The 21,625-nt window shown below is 54.2% G+C and overlaps 8 non-coding genes across 8 annotated transcripts; 6 read left to right on the forward strand and 2 right to left on the reverse strand.

Moving 5' to 3' along the window:
* Positions 1-287: 287 nt before the first annotated feature.
* Positions 288-359, forward strand: TRNAE-UUC. The gene has a single exon. It is a non-coding gene; the product is annotated as a tRNA-Glu (tRNA).
* A 1,255-nt stretch (positions 360-1,614) lies between these two features.
* On the forward strand, positions 1,615-1,686 carry TRNAA-UGC. Its single transcript has one exon. It is a non-coding gene; the product is annotated as a tRNA-Ala (tRNA).
* Positions 1,687-4,380: 2,694 nt separating this feature from the next.
* On the forward strand, positions 4,381-4,453 carry TRNAM-CAU. Its single transcript has one exon. It is a non-coding gene; the product is annotated as a tRNA-Met (tRNA).
* Positions 4,454-5,693: 1,240 nt separating this feature from the next.
* On the forward strand, positions 5,694-5,766 carry TRNAK-UUU. Its single transcript has one exon. It is a non-coding gene; the product is annotated as a tRNA-Lys (tRNA).
* Positions 5,767-9,662: 3,896 nt separating this feature from the next.
* Positions 9,663-9,735, forward strand: TRNAV-AAC. The gene has a single exon. It is a non-coding gene; the product is annotated as a tRNA-Val (tRNA).
* Positions 9,736-11,572: 1,837 nt separating this feature from the next.
* On the reverse strand, positions 11,573-11,644 carry TRNAG-UCC. The gene has a single exon. It is a non-coding gene; the product is annotated as a tRNA-Gly (tRNA).
* A 2,302-nt stretch (positions 11,645-13,946) lies between these two features.
* TRNAK-UUU lies at positions 13,947-14,019 on the forward strand. Its single transcript has one exon. It is a non-coding gene; the product is annotated as a tRNA-Lys (tRNA).
* A 2,102-nt stretch (positions 14,020-16,121) lies between these two features.
* On the reverse strand, positions 16,122-16,195 carry TRNAM-CAU. The gene has a single exon. It is a non-coding gene; the product is annotated as a tRNA-Met (tRNA).
* Positions 16,196-21,625: the final 5,430 nt, after the last annotated feature.

A 21,625-nucleotide genomic window follows, 5' to 3' on the forward strand; every position in this document is an offset into this window, starting at 1 on the left:
TCCCGCAAGAGTTGGCTGCTGAGAGGGTTGCGATGGGGTAAATGAAGGCAGAGGAGGATTGTTCCTGATGGGTTTTCTTTGTGTGGCGCTGTGATCCTGCTGGAGGAAGCATGATTTGAGTTTGTTTCAGTGGCTTGGGTTGGGCTGAGGTTGTGACCCTGAGCACAGGGATTCCTGCACTTTCTGCTCTTAGCCCCTCAGGGAATGGACAATGAAGCAGTTTCAGAAAGTGGATAGAAAGTAGCCTAAGAAAATGTAGCATCAGAGAGAAGAAACATTGCATTAGCTCCTTGGTGGTCTAGTGGTTAGCATTTGGCACTTTCACTGCCAAGGCCTGGGTTCAATTCCCAGTCAGGGAAAAGTGACTTTAAACCAAAAAGGGCTTCAGTTATTCTTCACTTGCAATGTAAACGAATCTATAGTTTTTCCTGATTTCCCCATCTTCCCAGTGTCTCCATGGCAGGGCTGGCTCCAGGCACCAGAGCAGCAAGCAGGTGCCTGGGGTGGTCAATGGAAAGGGGAGGCTTCAGCAGCAGTTTGGCCCTCTTGGAGGGAAGGACTTGCTGCTGATTGCAGCTTTTTTTTTTTTCCCCTCTGCTTGGGGTGGCAAAAACGCTGGATCAGGCCCTGCTCCATGGAAGACAATTTGTTAAATCCCAGATGAGTGCAGTTCTATCAGTTCTCAGCCTGAGTCCTTAGGTCTTAATCCTGAGGATATTGTCCCATCATGGGGCCATTTCCCGCCTCTCTTTCCTAGGGAAGCACAATTTTCCTTGCACAGACACAGGAACAGCAAGATCTTTCTCTGTCCCTTGTGCAAAGCAGGGGGCCAAATTCCATGGAAACAATGGACAAGCAGGGGGCCCTGGGCACATCCATCCCTGGCCATGAGATGTTCCCTCCCCTCTTTCTTTATGCCCCTGTTGTTATTTCATGGAATGTCTGGGATGGGGGGAAAAGCTGAGTTCACTCCAGGTGGAGGGGAAAAAGGACCCTGAAAATCTCAGGCCCCAACCCCTGCTACCAGGATCACTGAGGTGCTGGGGATTTGAGTAGGAAAGGGACTGTGTGAATTGTCAAGGTGGGGAATGAATAACAATCTACCACAAGATCCACCTCATTAATCACTGACACAGGCTAATCCTGCTGCCGATAGAAGGGAAACTGGGAGTGATTCTTTGCTGTTCAGCCATGGAAACAGTGACCCAACTGCATCACAGTGAATGTGCTGGGGAAAGCTGGACTTTACAGGCAGATGGAAACACCTGGAGCTCCCCACAGCACTTCTGCCACCGGGGTCAGGTGTTGAGTGACTCACAGCGCCCCTCCCCCGACACATTACCTTCCAGCAGGGGGTGGCAGCACCCCCCCCCACCCAATGCCGGGGAGAGGCCTGAGTGTATCTCTGCACCCTGAGTCCAGGGCACCCACTCTCTCTGCCCCACACATTGAATCTGGCCCTGCTGCAAAGTGACCCCTATGAACAATTAACCTCCAGTAGAGCAGGACTGGCCCTCAGAGAGGGGAATGGGCTTCTCATGAGTCTGATAGGTCACTGGATGCAGTGGAAACAGGAGGGCTCTGAGTGTAATTCATAGTGCATCCAGCCCATGTGGGGCTGTAGCTCAGTGGTAGAGCACATGCTTTGCATGTGCGAGGCCCTGGGTTCAATCCCCAGCATCTCCGAGTCCATTTTTTCACCCTGGTGCTTTGCTCTTGCCCAGCTGGGATGTGGCCCACCAGTCTCCCTGCACCAGTTTCAATCCTGCTCAGTAAGGGGCAAGTGCCAATTGCATGGAACGTACGGGGGGGGTTCTGCTCCTAAGTCACCTTGGTACATTTAAGATTCCTACCCGCTGTGCTGCTTGGGACAAGGGTAGATGAGAAGGGAGAATCCTCCAGCACTGGAGGGAAAGGTCCCATCTGCACAGACTGAGAGGCAAGGAAACAGAGGGGCAGTCAGTGCTCAGAGAGGAGAGAGGTCAGTGATTTACACCCACCAGGGGACACTGTCTTTTTGAGGCAAGTGCAGTTTGCTTCGGATGATGCTGACGATGGGTAGAAAAGAGGCTGGAGTCAATGACAGACGAGACCACAGAAGGGGAAGGGGAATGGCAGCCCCACAGAAGATCCTGGGTGCTCAGATGCCCCAGTTATTGCACCCTGGCCTGTCACAGAGAGAGAAAAGACCCAGCGGGACCCAGCCCCCCTACACTGATCCCATGGACAAGAACCTGGCTGGGAGTGGGGTGAAGGTTCCCTCTGGGCAAAGAGGAGATGAAATCCCTCAGTGTCCTGGAATTTAAGCAATGGAAGCTTCAAACCCTGCAGGGGTGTGGGCTGAGGTGCATCAGCAGAAGGTTGGGCTGGACGGGGCGGCAGGTTTGTACAATTTTTGGTGGTGCCCAGAATGGGACCAAGTCCTGCCCCCCCCCACACACACACACACCTGCCTAAGGCTCTGGGAGGGAGTTTGGGTGTGGGAGGGAGAGGGGCTGGGCTCTGGGAGAGTTTGGGTGCAGGGTCTGGACTCAGTCAGGGGGTTGTGCTGCAGGAGGGTGTGCAGGGGGCAAGCTCTTGGAGGGAGTTTGGGTGCAGGTGTGGGGTCTGGGTTGGGGGTGCAGGAGAGGATGAGGGGTGCAGCATTTACCTCGGGCATCTCCCAAAAGCAACCTGCACCCTCCTCTGGCAGCAGCCCCTAAGCGGGAGGGCCAGGGGTGTCTCTGTGCATGGCTGCCCGCAGACTTCACCCTTGCAGCTCCCATTGCCACAGTTGGCAGAGTTGGCACTCAGGGCGGGGCAGCGCACGGAGACCTCCCCCACACCAGGGACGTGCCAGCCGTTTCCGGGAGTGGTGTGCCACATGGAGTGAGGGCGGGCAGGAAACTGCCTTAGTCCCCTTGTGCTGCTGGTGGTGGTGGCGGGGGTCCCCGGGCCCTTTTAAATTGCCCAAGGGTGGCAGGCAGCACTGAGGGGGACACTCCCAAGGGCCTAACGTTGCTTTGCACAATGATAAATCTTGGAACAGGACAGAAATGAAATGGCAGCAGAACCTAAGGAATTAAAAGCCTCCGGATTCTTATGTGTGCACTGACTCCGAACGGAAACTGTAATTTGACTTGCTTTGTGTCTGCGGCTGGTGAAATATCAAGGCAAAATCATTCCAGTGATTGTGACCCTGGGATTGAGGAGGCTTTGGTCTTATTAAAATGTAACTAGCATGTTACACTTGTGTTTTTAAAGGTGGCTTCCCCAAGGAATCCCAAGTTGTTCTTCCCACAGCTGGCTGATGGGGGGCAGCAGGGGATCTCCTCAATCTGGGGGAATCTCTCTGGGCCCCACTGTTAATTCTCCATCCTTTCTCCCCCTAACCATGCCCTCCCCTCCCCTCCCATTATCAATGTTTTGGAGCAACCCCTCCCTCCCTTTATGGGATACAGACTCTGTGACAGAGACTGACTGGGGCTCCTCTCTGCACGGCCCCAGTGGGGAAGGAAAGAGACTGGAGGGATGGGGAGAAGACGGGCAGAAGGAGTCAAATGGGGCTAAACCAAAACAGAGGAGATTTTCTTTCTGTCAAAATGTCCTGGAGTCTCATGGCTGAAAAGCCGCATCTTGAGTTAGGTTTGATGCATCAGCCTTTCAATTACCAGGCAAAGGTGTGAATCACAGAGACTGATAACTTCCTGCTTCCCAGCTTTGCCTAAGGCTTTGGCTACACTTGCACTTCAAAGCGCTGCCGCGGCAGCGCTTTGAAGCGCTAAGTGTAGTCAAAGCGCCAGCGCTGGGAGAAAGCTCTCCCATCGCTGTCCGTACTCCACGTCCCTGTGGGGAATAACGTACAGCACTGGGAGCCACGCTCCCAGCGCTGGGGCTTTGACCACACTGGCGCTTTGCAGCGCCGTAATTTGCAGCGCTGGAGAGGGTGTGTTTTCACACCCTGCTGCAGCGCTGCAAATTTGCAAGTGTAGCCAAGGCCTGAGAAGCACCTGCACTGGTGCAACTGGTTAGCGCAGAGGGGGCTACTGCTGGGATTATGAGTTCAACCCTTATCTGGTGCCCTGGTTTTTATTACCTGTGTAGTTTCCCCAACTTGCTTTGCTTAATTTGCATGGAAAGTGCCCTACTAGGAAAAGGAGAGTAAGTTCTAAAATGTGGAAGTAGGTGAATAGCTTGGAAACATCCCCCCTGTGCTGCCATTAGTTCCAGTAGATTGTTCACTGGCAGCCTGAATTGATTTCTTTGCTGCTGTGAAAGCTGCCACAAAAAGTCTCTGGTCACCAGAGCTCCCTGCTTCTTCCAGCACATCTCTGGCTCCTTCCCTGCCCCAATCACTGCTGTAGGAGGGTCCTATACACACTGAGCCTAAAACTTTTTCAAGCCTTCTTAGCACAGTTGGCAGCGTATCAGTCTCATAATCTGAAGGTCCTGAGTTCAAGCCTCAGAGAAGGCAATGGCTTTTGCTCCCTGCTTCAGATTTTCTACAGGAAATCAGAGAAAAGAAACTAGAGGAGAGTGGTTTCTAGACACCCTCCCACCCATCTCACACACACACACACAGACTTTTCTAGGGCATTTTCTTTTCCTTCTCTATGGACCTTGTATTTTTCACAGAGCAAAATAAAACAAAAACATGCAAGTCCAAGCCTAATACAGTATGAAACTCAATACAGATCAAATCTCACCCTCAGAGATCTTTCAATAAGCTTCTTTTGCAGACTAGACTTATTTTATGTCTGGGCCCAATCTTTTCACCTCGTATAGTCTGTGTTCCAGCTCAGGTGATAGCTAGGGGATGTCTCATGACTGCAGCCATGTTTGTTCAGTTCCACCCCCTTATACAGCTTTGGTACAAGGCAGGAATTCTTTGTCTCTCTCCTGGGGAAGAACCCCAGGTTTAAGATGGATTCCTGTACCAGGTGACATGGTCACATGTCCTGTGAGACCCCCAAGCCTTCATTCTTCCTGGCCTGACTCACAGATGGTGCAGGACAGAGCCATCTCCAGTCAATTGTCCTGGTTAATGGGAGCCATCAAGAGTCCAAACCACTATTAATGGCCCACACTTTGCATCATTACAACAGGACCTCAGAGTTATAGTTCATATTTCTAGTTTCAGATCCAAGAATGATCGGTTCATACAAATAGGATGAACACACACAGTAGATTATAAGCTTTGTAATGATACCTTACAAGAGACCTTTTGCATGAAGCATAGTCCAGTCACTTTATATTCACACTCATTAGCATATTTTCATAAAAACCTATGGAGTGCAACGTCACAGCAGGGAAAGGGTTTTACTGCAGCACCTGGCAGCAGTTGAGTTTCATGTTCAGGCTGTGGTATGAGTTCCTCCAGGTTTCTTGTAAGCACACAGGGACCTTCGCGGGTGCTCTCGATACAGGAATGGCCCCGACACGATAAAGTGATGGGGATTGCATTTTCCTTTTTTATTTCTGTATTTCCAATGACATTTCTGTTTGTGATTTTGTTTTGCTTTGTATAACTGTGTTTTCTCAGGGATTTGATATTTAACTGAAAAAAGAATAAGACCTCAGGGCGCCGGATGGAGGAGCAGGCTGGGGCGATGACTGCTAAGAGAGCAAGGGTAGCAGGTTTTCTGTATTGTTTCCTACCCTCATTTTCATGAGTAGTTTCTCTTCTTCACGAAATTTGCTTCATTTATGTGTAAGCCTGGCTAGCTCAGTTGGCAGAGCATCAGACTTTTAATCTGAGGGTCCAGGGTTCAAGTCCCTGGTCAGGTAAAAAGGGAACAGTTCCCCACAAAAGGAAAGAAGGCATCTCTCCAAGTCATCTCTCCAAGTTGTTATTTGACGTCACCTTTTTCCCCAGGACTTGTTCTTTCCTAGGAAGGGCCATGTACTGCCTGGGACTGAAGGGGCAACTTCCTCACATGCGCACTGGCCTCTCAGGCTGGATTAAGAAAGGCCTGTGGGAGCTGCAGCAAACTGCTGCAGGCCAACTTGGTGAGCAAATGCAGGGCTGCCCCCACAGGGTCATCCACACCAGAGCTCAGTAGAGGTCTGAGGGTTCCCTATTGGTCCCATGGTGTAAGGGCAGCACTCGGGACTTTGAATCCTGCAAACTGAGCTGAAGTCTCGGTGGGATCTGAGGACAATTCCTGTGCCACAAACCCTGCTGGGTCTTCCAAGGCTCGATCTTGCTTTCTTAAAGGCCATGAAAACCTGTCTTTTACCCGCTAGCTGTTGTGATTTGAGCACAAGAGGGGACGTTTGATCCAGAAGCCTGGCCGTGCCTGGAGTCCTATAGGTAGGGATGTGAGCTCCATTTCCTCTGAGTCCTGAAGCTGGGCTGCAGCCTGGCCTAGGATGCAGCCCTATTGGTTGACCTACTGGCCCAAAGTCACTTGGGCGGTGTTGTCTTTCCCCAGGGATGCTGAAGGGCCTAAAGGAGGGTGGCTCAATACTCCCCCCTATCAGTCAGGGCGGAAGAGGAGGGCTACAAGAGTTTGCAGGTTGATGGCTGGGCCTTCTAGCGTTCGGTTGGGGACGAGGTGGGGAACGCGAACTGGGAGAAATGGTTGCTGGCCTGTGAGGAATGGCTCAGCCGGTGGCGTAAGGGGACCTTGTCATTAACCTCAGCCATGTGTTTCCCCCTGCTCCACGAATGCTGCTGAGACCGAACACGATGGCCTTCCACTTCTTGTGGGGCAATAGGCTGTCCCTACCTAGTCAGCAGAAGTGCGGCTTTTCTGCTGTATTAGAAATGGTGGTTGGGCCTGGTGGGCTTTGAAGCCTTGTACGGCTCTACTTTTTTGTTTTTCAATTTTCAGTGGGTGGCTGAGCTGGAGGGAAGGTCAGGCCCAAGGGGAATGACGGGACAACCATAAAGAACCCAACTGACTCTTCCGATATGGCCGTATTTTTTTTACCCCACTGGGCGCAGCACCGGGTATGGGATGGCCGATAGTGGCGGAACGGGGAGGAGATTAGGAAGGCCCCTGCCCCCCCCCTGTGTTCTTCTATTCCCACCTTACATCCTACAGGATTTTCAGTGGGTGGCTAGGTGGAAGGTGCTTCCAGGATGGCTTCATCCGCAACAGTGGCCACCCTCACAGCAGCGGCAGCCACAGCAGCGAGGCCCCCCCACCTTTCGGCTCAGTCTGAACAGAGGTCAATGTACCACTGGGTGAGACAGGCCAATTTTAGGGAGCTTCCTCTGAAGGTGAGCAACTGTCCCCAGAACTTACTGACAGGATCTTTAAAGTATTTGCAAATGTGCATGGCCGGCATGTGCAGAGCAAAGGCGGCCCGGGGCACTGTATCAGGCTCTGGCACCGCTCGAGACAATGGACCATCTTCAGCCACCAGGCGACCCAGGATCTAAGGCAGGAATGGGATGAGGAAGCAAGTCAAGCTGAGCAAGGCAGGCAAAAATTCATCTCCCCTTCGTGGGCGCTCGCAATGATACCCTTTTTGTGTGCCAGGGCTGACAAAAACCTCCCAGACAGAGAAGCAGCAGGCCAAAAAAGCAGCAGGGGTATTCTATCTGCTATCCAAGATCCATAAACGTAGAAATCCTGGATGCCCCATCATTTCAGGCAATGGCACCCTGACAGCAGGATTGTCTGGCTGTGTAGACTCCCTCCTCAGGCCCTACACTACCAGCACTCCCAGCTATCTTCGAGACACAACTGACTTCCTGAGGAAACTACAATCCATTGGTGATCTTCCAGAAAACACCATCCTGGCCACTATGGATGTGGAAGGCCTCTACACCAACGTTCCACACAAAGATGGACTACAAGCCGTCAGGAACAGTATCCCTGATAATGTCAAGGCAAACCTGGTGGCTGAACTTTGTGACTTTGTCCTCACCCACAACTATTCCAGATTTGGGGACAATGTATACCTTCAAGTCAGCGGCACTGCTATGGGTACCCGCATGGCCCCACAGTATGCCCACTTTTTTATGGCTGACTTAGAACAACGCTTCCTCAGCTTTCATCCTCTAATGCCCCTACTCTACTTGCGCTACACTGATGACATCTTCATCATCTGGACCCATGGAAAAGAAAACCCTTGAGGAATTCCACTATGATTTCAACAATTTCCATCCCACCATCAACCTCAGCCTGGACCACTCCACACAAGAGATCCACTTCCTGGACACTACTGTGCTAATAAGCGATGGTCACATAAACACCACCCTATACCAGAAACATATTGACTGCTATGCTTACCTACATGCCTCCAGCTTTCATCCAGACCACATCACACAATCCATTGTCTACAGCCAAGCTCTAAAAAAAACAACTACATATGCTCCAACCCCTCAGAAAGAGACAAACACCTACAAGATCTCTATTGAGCATTCTTACAAGTACACTACCCACCTGCTGAAGTGAAGAAACAGATTGACAGAGCCAGAAGAGTACCCAGAAGTCACCTACTACAGGACAGGCCCAACAAAGAAAGTAACAGAACCCCACTAGCCGTCACCTTCAGCCCCCCAACAAAAACCTCTCCAGCGCATCTACAACCTATCCTGAAGGACAATGCCTCACTCTCACAGATCTTGGGACACAGGCCTGTCCTTGCTTACAGACAGCCCCCCAACCTGAAGCAAATACTTACCAGCAACCAAACAGCAGAAACACTAACCCAGGAACCTATCCTTGCAACAAAGCCCATTGCCAACTCTGTCCCCATATCTATTCAGGGGACACCATCATAGGACCTAATCACATCAGCCACACTATCAGAGGCTCGTTCACCTGCACATCTACCAATGTGATATATGTTATTATGTGCCAGCAATGCCCCTCCACCATGTATATTGGCCAAACCAGACAGTCTCTACGTAAAACAATAAATGGACACAAATCACATGTCAAGAATTATAACATTCAAAAACCAGTCGGAGAACACTTCAATCTCCTGGTCACGCATTTACAGACCTAAAAGTCGCAATATTACAACAAATAACCTTCAAAAACAGACTCTCATGAGAGACTGCTGAAGTGGAATTAATTTGCAAAGTGGACACCATTAAATTAGGCTTGAATAAAGACTGGGAGTGGATGGGTCATTACACAAAGTCAAACTATTTCCTCATGTTTATTTGTCCCCCTACTGTTACTCACACCTTCTTGTCAACTGTTGGAAATGTGCCGTCCTGATTATCACTACAAAAGGTTTTTTTCTCCTGCTGATAATAGCTCACCTTAACTGCTCACTCTCGTTATAGTGTGTATGGCAACACCCATTTTTTTTATGTTCTCTGTATATATATATATATCTTCCTGCTGTATTTCCACTGCATGCATCCGATGAAGTGGGTTTTAGCCCAGCAAAGCTTATGCTCAAATAAATTTGTTAGTCTCTAAGGTGCCACAAGTACTCCTCTTTCTTTTTGCTAATAAATGAATGGAGGTTAAGTCCATGAATGGCTATTAGCCAGGATGGGTAAGGAATGGTGTCCCTAACCTCTGTTTGTTAGAGGGTGGAGATGGATGGTAGGAGAGAAATCACTTGATCATTACCTGTTCAGTCCCTCTGGGGCACCTGGCATTGGCCACTGTTGGCAGATAGGATGCGAGGTTGGATGGACCTTTGGTCTGACCCAGTATGGCCATTCTCATGTACTTATGAAGGGAGGGGCAAAGGCTTCTGATAGAGTTTCTGTAGTGTAGTGGTTATCACGTTTGCCTAACATGCAAAAGGTCCCTGGTTCGAAACCAGGCAGAAACACAATGGCTTAATTTTCCGAGCTCCTACTGGCCTGTCCCTGCTGTTGTAGGAACAGCAGTGATTTCTATGCTCAGAAGGTCTGTTATACTTCCCCCGCTCCCACTTTTCTCTCCTCTCCCTCTCTGAATGCCTGTGAAGTGGCTTTTCCCCTCCAGCTCCCCCCTGGAATGCTCGTGGGATGAATGGACTGGTTGAAGAGCAGAAGAGCTCCCAGGTAGACAAGGTGTCTGGGACGCTAATTAGGCAGCGCTCACACACCCAGAGCATGGACACTGCCCAAGGTGGTGTGTGACCAACCAGATGCAGCCAAGTCATCTCTAGTCGCAGGCCATGAGGTGCAGGCCCTTAAAAGGGGAAGGGGCCCTGTGCTCAGGAGAGCACTCACAAGCTTGTACCTCCAGTGAATGCCCTTTGCCCGGACTGCCTTACCTTGCAGAATCCTGACATCTCCAGTGCTGTGCCTGTCCTGGGAGCGTGAGTATGCAAGTGTGAGTGTGACACCCCCGCAGCCCCCCGCTTCTTCTTTTGAGCTTAGCTGTCAGTATAATAAACGTGCTGCTTTCTGCCAAACTCTGGTGGGTCATTAGCTTACTAGCTGGCCCAATTTTGGGTAACACCTGCGATAAACTCAACCCCTGCAAGATAGTGGGTGGTGAAATGAGCTGGGAAAAAGCCTTGGCATCAGCAGGGGAAAGCTAGAGGACCTTGGCCAGTCACCTTTTGAAGCCTTGTGGCTTGGTCTCCTCTGCCCTGGGAGGTTGGCCTATGGCGGCCGGCTCTTCCTGCTGGCCTCCTCTGTGTGACTTGCCAAAGGAGTAAGTGAGGCAGCAATGGGGCAAAAGAGGAAAGTCGAGCTGAGGAAGGCAGGGCAGAAGCTAAGCACCTCAGTGCGGCTAAGTGGGGTTAGTAGAGTGTCACCATTCGTTCTGCAAAGCCTGGGGAGGTGCGGTTGGCTGCTGGGAGGTAGAATCCTGTGCCTGTCTCTTGGCTTCCCAGGGATGGCTACTTGCAGCCCAGGAGAAGAAGGACAGTTCTGGGTGAAAGGAAGACAAGCAAAGCTCTGGGAGGAAATTTGGGTGCGGGGTGCGGGCTCTGTGCTGGGGAAGGGGATTGGAGTGCAGGAGGGGTGGCGCTTACCCTGGGCACTGCAGCTCCCAAAGTGACTGGTACACACAACCCTGCGGCAGCAGGTCCTAGGTGGGCCATGCCAGGAGGTCTCTGTGTGCCGCTGCCTGCAGGCGCCGCCCCAAGAGCTCCCATTGGAAAGCAGTTCCTGGCCAATGGGCGCTGCGGAGTTGGTACTCGGGGCAGAGGCAGTGAATGGAGACACTCCCCCCACCCCAGGGGATGCTGGGACATGCCAACCACTTCTGGGAGCGGCACGGAGGGATGGAGGCAGAGTGGGCAGGGAGCCACCTCAGTGCTGCTGGCACATCTCTGCACACTGATGTGGGGAGGGGAGCAGAGGGCCTCCATGTGCTGCTGGGGTAGGGGCAATGCACAGAGCTGCCTCCCCTCCTGGGTCTATTACAGGAGTGGGTGGGTGGGGTCTTTTGGCTTGCAAGGTGCAGCAGGTCGGACTAGATGATCACATTGTTCCCTTCTGACCTTAAAGGCTTTGAGTCTAAAAGGGAGAGGGAAGTAAAGATTTTTTTTTTAAATAAACCAAACATTGTAATACCAGATAACTCCAACAGCTCATTGTATAGTCCCGCCCCTTTCTTCCTCCATTGTGTGTTGAATGACCTGCAGGACATTGATTCTCTCATTTCATTGATAAACTGATACAAGGTGACTGAAATAAAACCAATTCCCAGTAGAGAAAATGTCACATCCCTGCATTGGCTGGGAATCGAACCCAGGTCAACTGCTTGGAAGGCAGCTATGCTCACCACTATACCACCAATGCATCTGGCAAAAGTGCCAATTATGCTTGCCCAATGAGGCTAGAGCAGCATTGAGGCACTTTTCTGCCTGTTAAAATGTACTGGATTCTCATCACTAAAAAAACACCTCCATCTTCACTTGGGTTTGAACCATCAGCCTTTCAATTAGCCACCAAAGTTGTTAATCACAGGGTATGTCTACACTACAGGATTATTCCAATTTTACAGAAACTGTTTTTTGGAAACAGATTGTATAAAGTCGAGTGCACGCGGCCACACTAAGCACATTAATTAAGTGGTGTGCGTCCATGTATGAGGCTAGCGTCAATTTCCAGAGTGTTGCTTTGTGGGTAGCTATCCCATAGCTATCCCATAGTTCCCGCAGTCTCCCCCGCCCATTGGAATTCCGGGTTGAGATCCCAATGCCTGATGGGGCAAAAACAGTGTCATGGGTGATTCTGGGTAAATGTCGTCACTCAATCCTCCCTCCGTGAAAGAAACGGCAGACAATCATTTCGCGCCCTTTTCCCTGGATTGCCCGGGCAGACGCCATAGCACGGCAACCATGGAGCCCGTTCAGCCTTTTTTCACTGTCACCGTATGTCTACTGGATGGTGCTGACAGACGCGGTACTGCAGCGCTACACAGCAGCATCCCCTTGCCTTTTGCAAGATAGCAAAGATAGTTACTAGCCATACCGTCCCGTCTGCTGCTTTGCAAGTTGACAATGACAGTGACCAGTCATAATGTACTGTCTGCTGCTGTCATCGGTGCTCCTGGCCGGCCTCGGTGAGGTCGGCCGGGGACGCATGGACAAAAATGGGAATGACTCCCCAGGTCATTCCCTTCTTAACGTTTTGTCTAAAGGGAGAGTCAGTCCTGTCTAGACTATCAGGCAAGCCTACTAAAGAACCAGAGAGGCAAACAGCCGCTCCGGGTCAGAGCCCCAGACATCCCGCAGAAATGATGAGCTGCATGCCATTCTAAGGGGTGCCCCTGCAACAACCACACCCATTGCTTCCCTCCTCCCCCACCTCTCCTGGGCTACTGTAGCAGTTATCCCCCTATTTGAGCAATGAAGTAATAAAGAATGCAGGAATTTGAAACAACTCTGACTTTATTGCCTCTGCAAGTAGAGCTCAAAGCGGGAGGGGCAGGCAGCCTCCAGCTGCTATGATATTCCAGGCAGGACTGAATCTCCATTAGACAAAGCTTAAAGAAGAGAATGACCTGGGAGTCATTCCCATTTTTGCCCAGGTGCCCCTGGGCGACCTCACCAAGGCCAGCCAGGAGCACTCATGGGACGACGATGACGGATACCAGTCCTACTGTACCATCTGCCATCTGGAAGGGAAGGGAAGGGAAGGGGATGCTGCTGTGTAGCGCTGCAGCACAACATGTGCCAGCAGCATCCAGTAGACATACGGTGACATTGAAAAAAGGCGAGAAATGATTTTTTTCCCTTTGCTTTCACGGGGAAGGAGGGGGGCAACGACATATACCCTGAACCACCCGCAACAATGTTTTTGACCCTTCAGGCTTTGGGAACTCAGCCAAGAATTCAAATGGTTTTTGGAGAGTGCGGGAACTGTGGGATAGCTACAGTCATCAGCCGCCCCTCCCTCCGTGAGTGTCCATTTCATTCTTTGGCTTTCTGGTACGCTTGTCTCAGCTCCTTAAGTTTCAGCACTGTGTTGAGTCCCTGTTGTGGCCTCTGTCCATCATGGCCTGGGAGATTTTTTTCAAATGTTTTGGCATTTCGTCTTTTGGAACGGAGTTCTGATAGAACAGATTCATCTCCCCATACAGAGATCAGCTTCAGTATCTCCCCTACAGTCAGTGCTGGAGCTCTTTTTTGATTCTGGGACTGCATGGTCACCTGTGCTGATCGGCGCTCCACGCTGGGCAAACAGGAAATGAAATTCAAAAGTTCATGGGGCTTTTTCTGTTTACCTGGCCAGTGCATTCGAGTTCAGATTGCTGTCCAGAGCGGTCACAATGGTGCACTGTGGGATAGCACCCGGAGGCCAATACCATCGAATTGTGGCCACATTAACCCTAATCTGACATGGCAATGCCGATTTCAGCACTACTCCCCTCGTCGGGGAGGAGTACAGATACTGGTATTAAGAGCCCTTTATATCGATATAAAGGGCTTCGTTGTGTGGCCGGGTGCGGGGTTAATGCGATTTAATGCTGCTCAATTCGATATAAACTCGTAGTGTTGACCAGGCCAGAGAGAGCAGCAGGTTTCCCATATTGTTTCCCGCTCTTGTTTTCTTGACTAGTTTCTCCTCTGCACCAACTTGTTGTTTTTATTTGCAAGCCTGGCTAGCTCAGTTGGCAGAGCATCAGACTTTTAATCTGAGGGTCCAGGGTTCAAGTCCCTGGTCAGGTGATAAACTACTCCACAAGATCTTACACTGTCTTGCTGGAGTCCTCTTTGATGTTACTTTTTCTCTTCAGGATTTTCCCTTTCCTCAGAAGGGCCTTTTTGTGTGTGGGTTTGAAGGGGCAACTTCCTGACAGCCCCTCTGTCCTTGCAGCCTGGAGGAATAAAGGCCTCTGGGCATAGAGCATGTTCCTCCCCTGCACGCACGCACGCACGCACGCACACACACACACACACACACACACACACAGAATATCCCTAAGGAATTAGAATCACCTGCTGCCTTCCCCAGTCCTGCTGGATCCCCAAATGAAGATGCTCTTCAGCCTAAACCCATGTCCCCTCTGTTCCCAGTGCCCCTCAGACCCAACCCTCAGTCCCTCCTATGCTCACTGCTCCTCACTCCCAACCAGAGCCTGCTCCTCTTCACCCTTCTCCTCTGTCCCAACCCACAGGCCCCTTCTCCTCATGCTGCTCCTCAATCCCAATCCACGGCTCCCTCCTTCCCTCCAGCAGCAGGTGCTTCAGACCCCCTCAGGAAGATTTTCTTGCAAGGTTTTGTGTATGAGGCTGCATGTGGATTTTACAGTGTGTTGGAAATAGTTTGGGTTGCTTGCCGAAATGATCACTTGGGGCTGGTGTTGGATTCCCAGTCTCCATGTTACAGGGGCAGAAGAAATAAAGGGTTGTTAACCTTCTTGTGTGAATCGAGGGCAGCACAACTGTGCTTGGCAGACCCCGATTGAGGGACTCACCCTCAATTCAATAGCACTTGCTAGGCAGGGGACAGGGGTTCCAAAGCCAAGTGGGCTGGGGCTTGGGTCCCAATGCTAAAATTTAGGTGTTAGACCAACTTTAGGACAGGGTGGCTGTGGATGGATGAGTGACTCCCTAGACAACATAGTGAGTACGGGGCCTTCTTATTTTCCCCCCTTTTCCACCCAGGATGGCAGGTGAACTCTACAGAGGCACCTCTGGGCTTGCACTGACTAAGGACAACAGCTGTGAGTGGGGTGCAGAGAGGGGATGGCTCATGTTAAAGGACTTTTGGTTGCTGGACTTACGAACCGTAGGGAGAAGGACACTGCCCAGCTTATCTGGGGGTGGGTCTTTCCCTCATGGTTTATGTTTATGTGTTGGGGCTGCTGACATGACTTCTACTAACCCTGGGCTTAAATTGCAGTGTAGACATACCCTGAGAGGACATCTATACCGTGACAAAATCCCGCTGGCCTGGATGGTCTGATTTGGGCTCCTGGGGTTCAGGTTGTGGAGCTAAAAACTACAGCATAGACATCTGGGCTCAGACTGGAGCCCAGGCTCGGCGACCCTCACCCCTCGTGGGGTCTCGGAGGCTGGGCTGAAGCCCAAGTGTCTACACTGTAATTTTATAACCCTGCAGCACAAGCCCCACAAGCCTGAATCAACTGACCCAGGGTTTGAGAATAGTGACTTGGGTGTGTTAATGGCAGTGTAGACATAATGCTAGGCTATGTCCACACTGCAATGAAACACCCAGCGCTGTCCCGTGCCAGTGCAGGCTCCCAGGCTAGGGCCGTGGGGTGGTAAATTTGCAGTGTAGATATCTCGGCTCAGGCTCAATACCGGGATCTGGGACCCCACAAGGTTGGGAGGGACTTTAGCAAGTGAAAAAGGTAAAATGGCAGTGGACTATTACCCTGGACTCAATGGCATTTCTCCACTGGTCTGTCTGCTTTGGGGCAGGGACAATAACATGTCCTGCTGCATTCGTTATTTCAAAGGGCAGTTTAGGATTTTCATTCTCACACACGGTGCACAAAGCAGGACTCAACCCTTGGTGGAAACTAAATGAGCTGCTCACAGATTCTGGCAGCCCCAATGAGCCATTTGGTGTGAGAGCTCAGACCTGCCCTGTCCCAGAGGGAGGGGGTCATCTGCGAGGGGCTTAGAACACTCATCTACCAGCTCCTAACTCCCAAACTTTCAGTAACTTTCTGTTATCAGTGCCTGTGAGTGTAATTTAAACTGTAAAAACCGCCACCCTGTGCTAGACCAAAGGTCCCTCCAGCTCCTTATTTTGTCTTCTGACAGTAGCCCATACCAGGTGCTCCAACAACCAGTCAATAAGGCACCACTGGGAGTTGAACCCAGGATTTTTTGTTTATGAAACAGGTGCTTTAACCAGCTAAGCCATGGTGCCTGCCTATGATTAAGGTGTCATGTCTGCCCAAACCTGACTCCCTGCCATCCCCACTGGGGCCTGACAAGCTTTGCTTGTGTTTGGATTCTTCAAAGCAGAGGAGCAGGTGACGTTTTCCTTGCAAGTTGTGTGTGTGTGTGTGAATCTTTGGCCAGGTCTGCACTACACAGTTATTTCAGCAGAATTATATTGATCAGGTGTGTGAAAAACACACAACACTCCCTCGGTCGGCAGCTTGTGGCTGGTGCACACACTGCAATACCACGTCTGGCGACAAAACTGCCCTGTTTTGGTGACAAAATAAAATCACCTCGACGAGAGGCCTAGAGCTTTTTGCAGCAAACTTAAAGTGACAGCGTGCCAGTGTAAATGCTGCTGGTCATTAAATCACCATAACTGGCCTCCTCCAGTATCCCACAATGCCTGCTGTGAACTCGCCTGCCCTGCATTCCTGCTACAGAGACATCAGCCCCTCTCCTTTCATCACTCTGGGACGTTCTGACAGCTGAGCCTGCTGCTCTGCTCCGGCAGCCAGGAGCAAATCACTGCCATAGATGCTGCTCTCTCCTGCCCTGCGAACACAGAGCAAGCGGCGGAAGCTTCCTTACAGTGGGGGAGGGGGGAGGCACTGGCATGAGACCTGTGGTGCCACCATGACTTCCCTTCCCTAAGGCCCCACACTCACTCCACCCCTTCTCCCTGAGGCCCCCAACCCCACACCACCCCTTCTCCCTGACGCCTCGTCCTACCCCTCCCCCAAGGCCTCATCCACAGAAACCCTCTTCCCCCCAAGACTCCACTCTGTCCACCCTTCTGTCGTTCATTCTTACGGCTTGTAAAAAGTAGTGGGGCCATGGCCCTCTAAACCCCCATGAGCCAGCACCCCTGACACCGAGCCAGGCAGGTAGCAGCATGTGTGTGTGTGTGACAGAGACTGCTGTGCTGTGCTGAGCCAGTGAGGGAAGCGGGGGCTGATATCGGTGCTGTCCCCCTCCCCCTGCCTCAGGACTGGTTGCTTCCAGCAGCTGTCTGAACTTAGAGACAGCGCACCAACACACTCACTCTTCTCTAACACACACACTCCCTCTCCCCACGCACACACAGTCTCTGCCCCATCACACACACTTCAGGTGAAAAGCAGCTGTCAATGTAGTAGGATGTGATGCTGTACCAGCCTATGAGACATTGCAAACCCCTCCCAAAGCACCCTGCAGCCAGTTGCACAGTGGGATAGCTACCCACAATGCACTGCTCTCTGTGGCGATCCAAGAGTTGCTAGCGTGGATGTGCTCTGGTGACACAAGCCGCACAGTGTGGATATGCAACAGCAGTTTAATTAAAATGCTTTAAGTAAAGCCGCATAACTCTGTTGTGTAGACACAGCCTGAGAGTGAGGCAAGACCTAGCTCCTGTTGACACCAAGGATGCTCAGCCACTGAAACTAAATTGTTAAATTTAAAGAACCGTAAGTTCCTCCATAGTTGGCAGGACTCAACCCCAAGCAGGGAGCCACCAATGGATTTCTTATCTATCACCTTAATCACTCAGCCACAACTATTTGCTTTATGCAGTTTTCTCACTACACTCTAGTTCTGATCTCACTGAGTGATCATTTCCAATTGTTTAACCAGACCAGCTTCTACACCCCACACACTGCTGTGCTTGTGTCCATGGCTGAACAGCAAGAATTCCTCCCCATTTCCCTTCTGGCTGGAGTATGATGAGAATATGTTTGTGGTTAATGACGTTGCAGAGGATTGTTGTCCCTTTCCTGCCTTGATTAATCCTGCCTTAATTCAGACAGTCCCTTTCCCACCATATCCCCAGCACATCAGTGATTGCGATAGCAAGGGGCAGGTTTTCTCTCGGGCACTGAGCTTTGCCAGGAGGTTGGTGGCTCCTCTCTTTCCTCACCCTGGAGTAAACTCAGCTTTTTATTCCATCCCTGATGTTTCATGGAATAACAACAGCAGCATGAAGAAAGAGGTGGGCACAGCGGTCTCAGGGCGGGAGCAGAGAGGTGCAAGCGGTGGGCTGGGCTGGGCTGGGCTGGGCAGGGGAGGGGACAGAGAGGCGTGGGTGGCAGGCAGGGCAGATCTCAGGGGAGGGGCAGAGAGGCATGGGTGGTGGATAGGATGAGTGTCACGGGAGGGGCATAGAGGTGTGGGTGGTGGGCAGGGCAGGTCTCAGGGGAGGGGCAGAGAGGTGTGGGTGGTGGGCAGGGCAGGTCTCAGGGGAGGGGCAGAGAGGTGTGGGTGGTGGGCAGGGTGGGTCTCAGGGGAGGGGCAGAGAGGTGTGGGTGGTGGGCAGGGCAGGTCTCGGGGAGGGGCAGAGAGGTGTGGGTGGTGGGCAGGGCGGTTCTCAGGGGAGGGTGCAGAGAGGTGCGGGTGGTGGGCAGGGCGGGTCTCAGGGGAGGGGCAGAGAGGTGTGGGTGGTGGGCAGGGCAGGTCTCAGGGGAGGGGCAGAGAGGTGTGGGTGGTGGGCAGGGCAGGTCTCAGGGGAGGGGCAGAGAGATGTGGGTGGCAGGCAGGGCAGGTCTCAGGGGAGGGGCAGAGAGGTGGGGGCGGTGGGCAGGGTGGGTCTCAGGGGAGGGGCAGAGAGGTGTGGGCGGTGGGCAGGGCGGGTCTCAGGGGAGGGGCAGAGAGGTGTGGGTGGTGGGCAGGGTGGGTCTCAGGGGAGGGGCAGAGAGGTGTGGGTGGTGGGCAGGGTGGGTCTCAGGGGCGGGGCAGAGAGGTGTGGGTGGTGAGCAGGGCAGGTCTCAGGGCAGGGCAGAGAGGTGTGGGTGGTGAGCAGGGCAGGTCTCAGGGGAGGGGCAGAGAGGTGGGGGTGGTGAGCAGGGTGGGTCTCAGGGGAGGGGCAGAGAGGTGTGGGTGGTGAGCAGGGCAGGTCTCAGGGGAGGGGCAGAGAGGTGTGGGTGGTGAGCAGGGTGGGTCTCAGGGGAGGGGCAGAGAGGTGTGGGTGGTGAGCAGGGCAGGTCTCAGGGGAGGGGCAGAGAGGTGTGGGTGGTGAGCAGGGCGGGTATCAGGGGAGGGGCAGAGAGGTGCGGGCGGTGGGCAGGGCGGGTCTCAGGGGAGGGGCAGAGAGGTGCGGGCGGTGGGCAGGGCGGGTCTCAGGGGAGGGGCAGAGAGGTGTGGGTGGAGGGCAGGGCGGGTCTCAGGGGAGGGGCAGAGAGGTGTGGGTGGAGAGCAGGGCGGGTCTCAGGGGAGGGGCAGAGACGTGTGGGTGGTGAGCAGGGCGGGTCTCAGGGGAGGGGCAGAGAGGTGTGGGTGGCAGGCAGGGCGGGTCTCAGGGGAGGGGCAGAGAGGTGTGGGTGGTGGGCAGGGCAGGTCTCAGGGGAGGGGCAGAGAGGTGTGGGTGGCGGGCAGGGCAGGTCTCAGGGGAGGGGCAGAGAGGTGTGGGTGGTGGGCAGGGCAGGTCTCAGGGGAGGGGCAGAGAGGTGCGGGTGGTGGGCAGAGCGGGTCTGAGGGGAGGGGCAGAGAGGTGCGGGTGGTGGGCAGAGCGGGTCTCAGGGGAGGGGCAGAGAGGTGGGGGTGGTGGGCAGGGCAGGTCTCAGGGGAGGGGCAGAGAGGTGTGGGTGGTGGGCAGGGCGGGTCTCAGGGGAGGGGCAGAGACGTGTGGGTGGTGAGCAGGGCGGGTCTCAGGGGTGGGGCAGAGAGGTGTGGGTGGCAGGCAGGGCGGGTCTCAGGGGAGGGGCAGAGAGGTGTGGGTGGTGGGCAGGGCAGGTCTCAGGGGAGGGGCAGAGAGGTGTGGGTGGCAGGCAGGGCAGGTCTCAGGGGAGGGGCAGAGAGGTGTGGGTGGTGGGCAGGGCAGGTCTCAGGGGAGGGGCAGAGAGGTGCGGGTGGTGGGCAGAGCGGGTCTTAGGGGAGGGGCAGAGAGGTGCGGGTGGTGGGCAGAGCGGGTCTCAGGGGAGGGGCAGAGAGGTGGGGGTGGTGGGCAGGGCAGGTCTCAGGGGAGGGGCAGAGAGGTGTGGGTGGTGGGCAGGGCAGGTCTCAGGGGAGGGGCAGAGAGGTGCGGGTGGTGGGCAGAGCAGGTCTCAGGGGAGGGGCAGAGAGGTGTGGGTGGTGGGTAGGGCAGGTCTCAGGGGAGGGGCAGAGAGGTGGGGGCGGTGGGCGGGGCGGGTCTCAGGGGAGGGGCAGAGAGGTGTGGGTGGTGGGAAGGGCAGGTCTCAGGGGAGGGGCAGAGAGGTGTGGGTGGTGGGCAGGGCAGGTCTCAGGGGAGGGGCAGAGAGGTGTGGGTGGTGGGCAGGGCAGGTCTCAGGGGAGGGGGAGAGAAGTGCGGGTGGTGGGCAGGGCAGGTCTCAGGGGAGGGGCAGAGAGGTGTGGGTGGTGGGGAGGGCAGGTCTCAGGGGAGGGGCAGAGAGGTGTGGGTGTCAGGCAGGGCAGGTCTCAGGGGAGGGGCAGAGAGGTGTGGGTGGTGAGCAGGGCAGGTCTCAGGGGAGGGGCAGAGAGGTGGGGGCGGTGGGCGGGGCGGGTCTCAGGGGAGGGCAGAGAGGTGTGGGTGGTGGGCAGGGCAGGTCTCGGGGGAGGGCCTAGAGGTGTGGGTGGTGGGCAGGGTGGGTCTCAGGGGAGGGGCAGAGAGGTGTGGGTGGTGAGCAGGGTGGGTCTCAGGGGAGGGGCAGAGAGGTGTGGGTGGTGAGCAGGGCAGGTCTCAGGGGAGGGGCAGAGAGGTGTGGGTGGTGAGCAGGGCGGGTATCAGGGGAGGGGCAGAGAGGTGAGGGCGGTGGGCAGGGCGGGTCTCAGGGGAGGGGCAGAGAGGTGCGGGCGGTGGGCAGGGCGGGTCTCAGGGGAGGGGCAGAGAGGTGTGGGTGGTGAGCAGGGAGGGTCTCAGGGGTGGGGCAGAGAGGTGTGGGTGGCAGGCAGGGCGGGTCTCAGGGGAGGGGCAGAGAGGTGTGGGTGATGGGCAGGGCAGGTCTCAGGGGAGGGGCAGAGAGGTGTGGGTGGCAGGCAGGGCAGGTCTCAGGGGAGGGCAGAGAGGTGTGGGTGGTGAGCAGGGCAGGTCACAGGGGACGGGCAGAGAGGGGGGTGGTGGGCAGGGCAGGTCTCAGGGGAGGGGCAGAGAGGTGTGGGTGGTGGGCAGGGTGGGTCTCAGGGGAGGGGCAGAGAGGTGTGGGTGGTGGGCAGGGCGGGTCTCAGGGGAGGGGACAGAGAGGTGTGGGTGGTGGGCAGGGCAGGTCTCAGGGGAGGGGCAGAGAGGTGGGGGCGGTGGGTGGGGCGGGTCTCAGGGGAGGGCAGAGAGGTGGGGGTGGTGAGCAGGGTGGGTCTCAGGGGAGGGGCAGAGAGGTGTGGGTGGTGGGCAGAGCAGGTCTCGGGGGGGGCAGAGAGGTGTGGGTGGTGGGCAGGGCAGGTCTCAGGGGAGGGGCAGAGAGGTGTGGGTGGTGGGCAGGGCAGGTCTCAGGGGAGGGCCTAGAGGTGTGGGGGGTGGGCAGAGCAG

This window comes from Mauremys mutica, unplaced genomic scaffold, assembly GCF_020497125.1.
Source record: "Mauremys mutica isolate MM-2020 ecotype Southern unplaced genomic scaffold, ASM2049712v1 Super-Scaffold_100104, whole genome shotgun sequence".
NCBI lineage: Eukaryota > Metazoa > Chordata > Testudines > Geoemydidae > Mauremys > Mauremys mutica.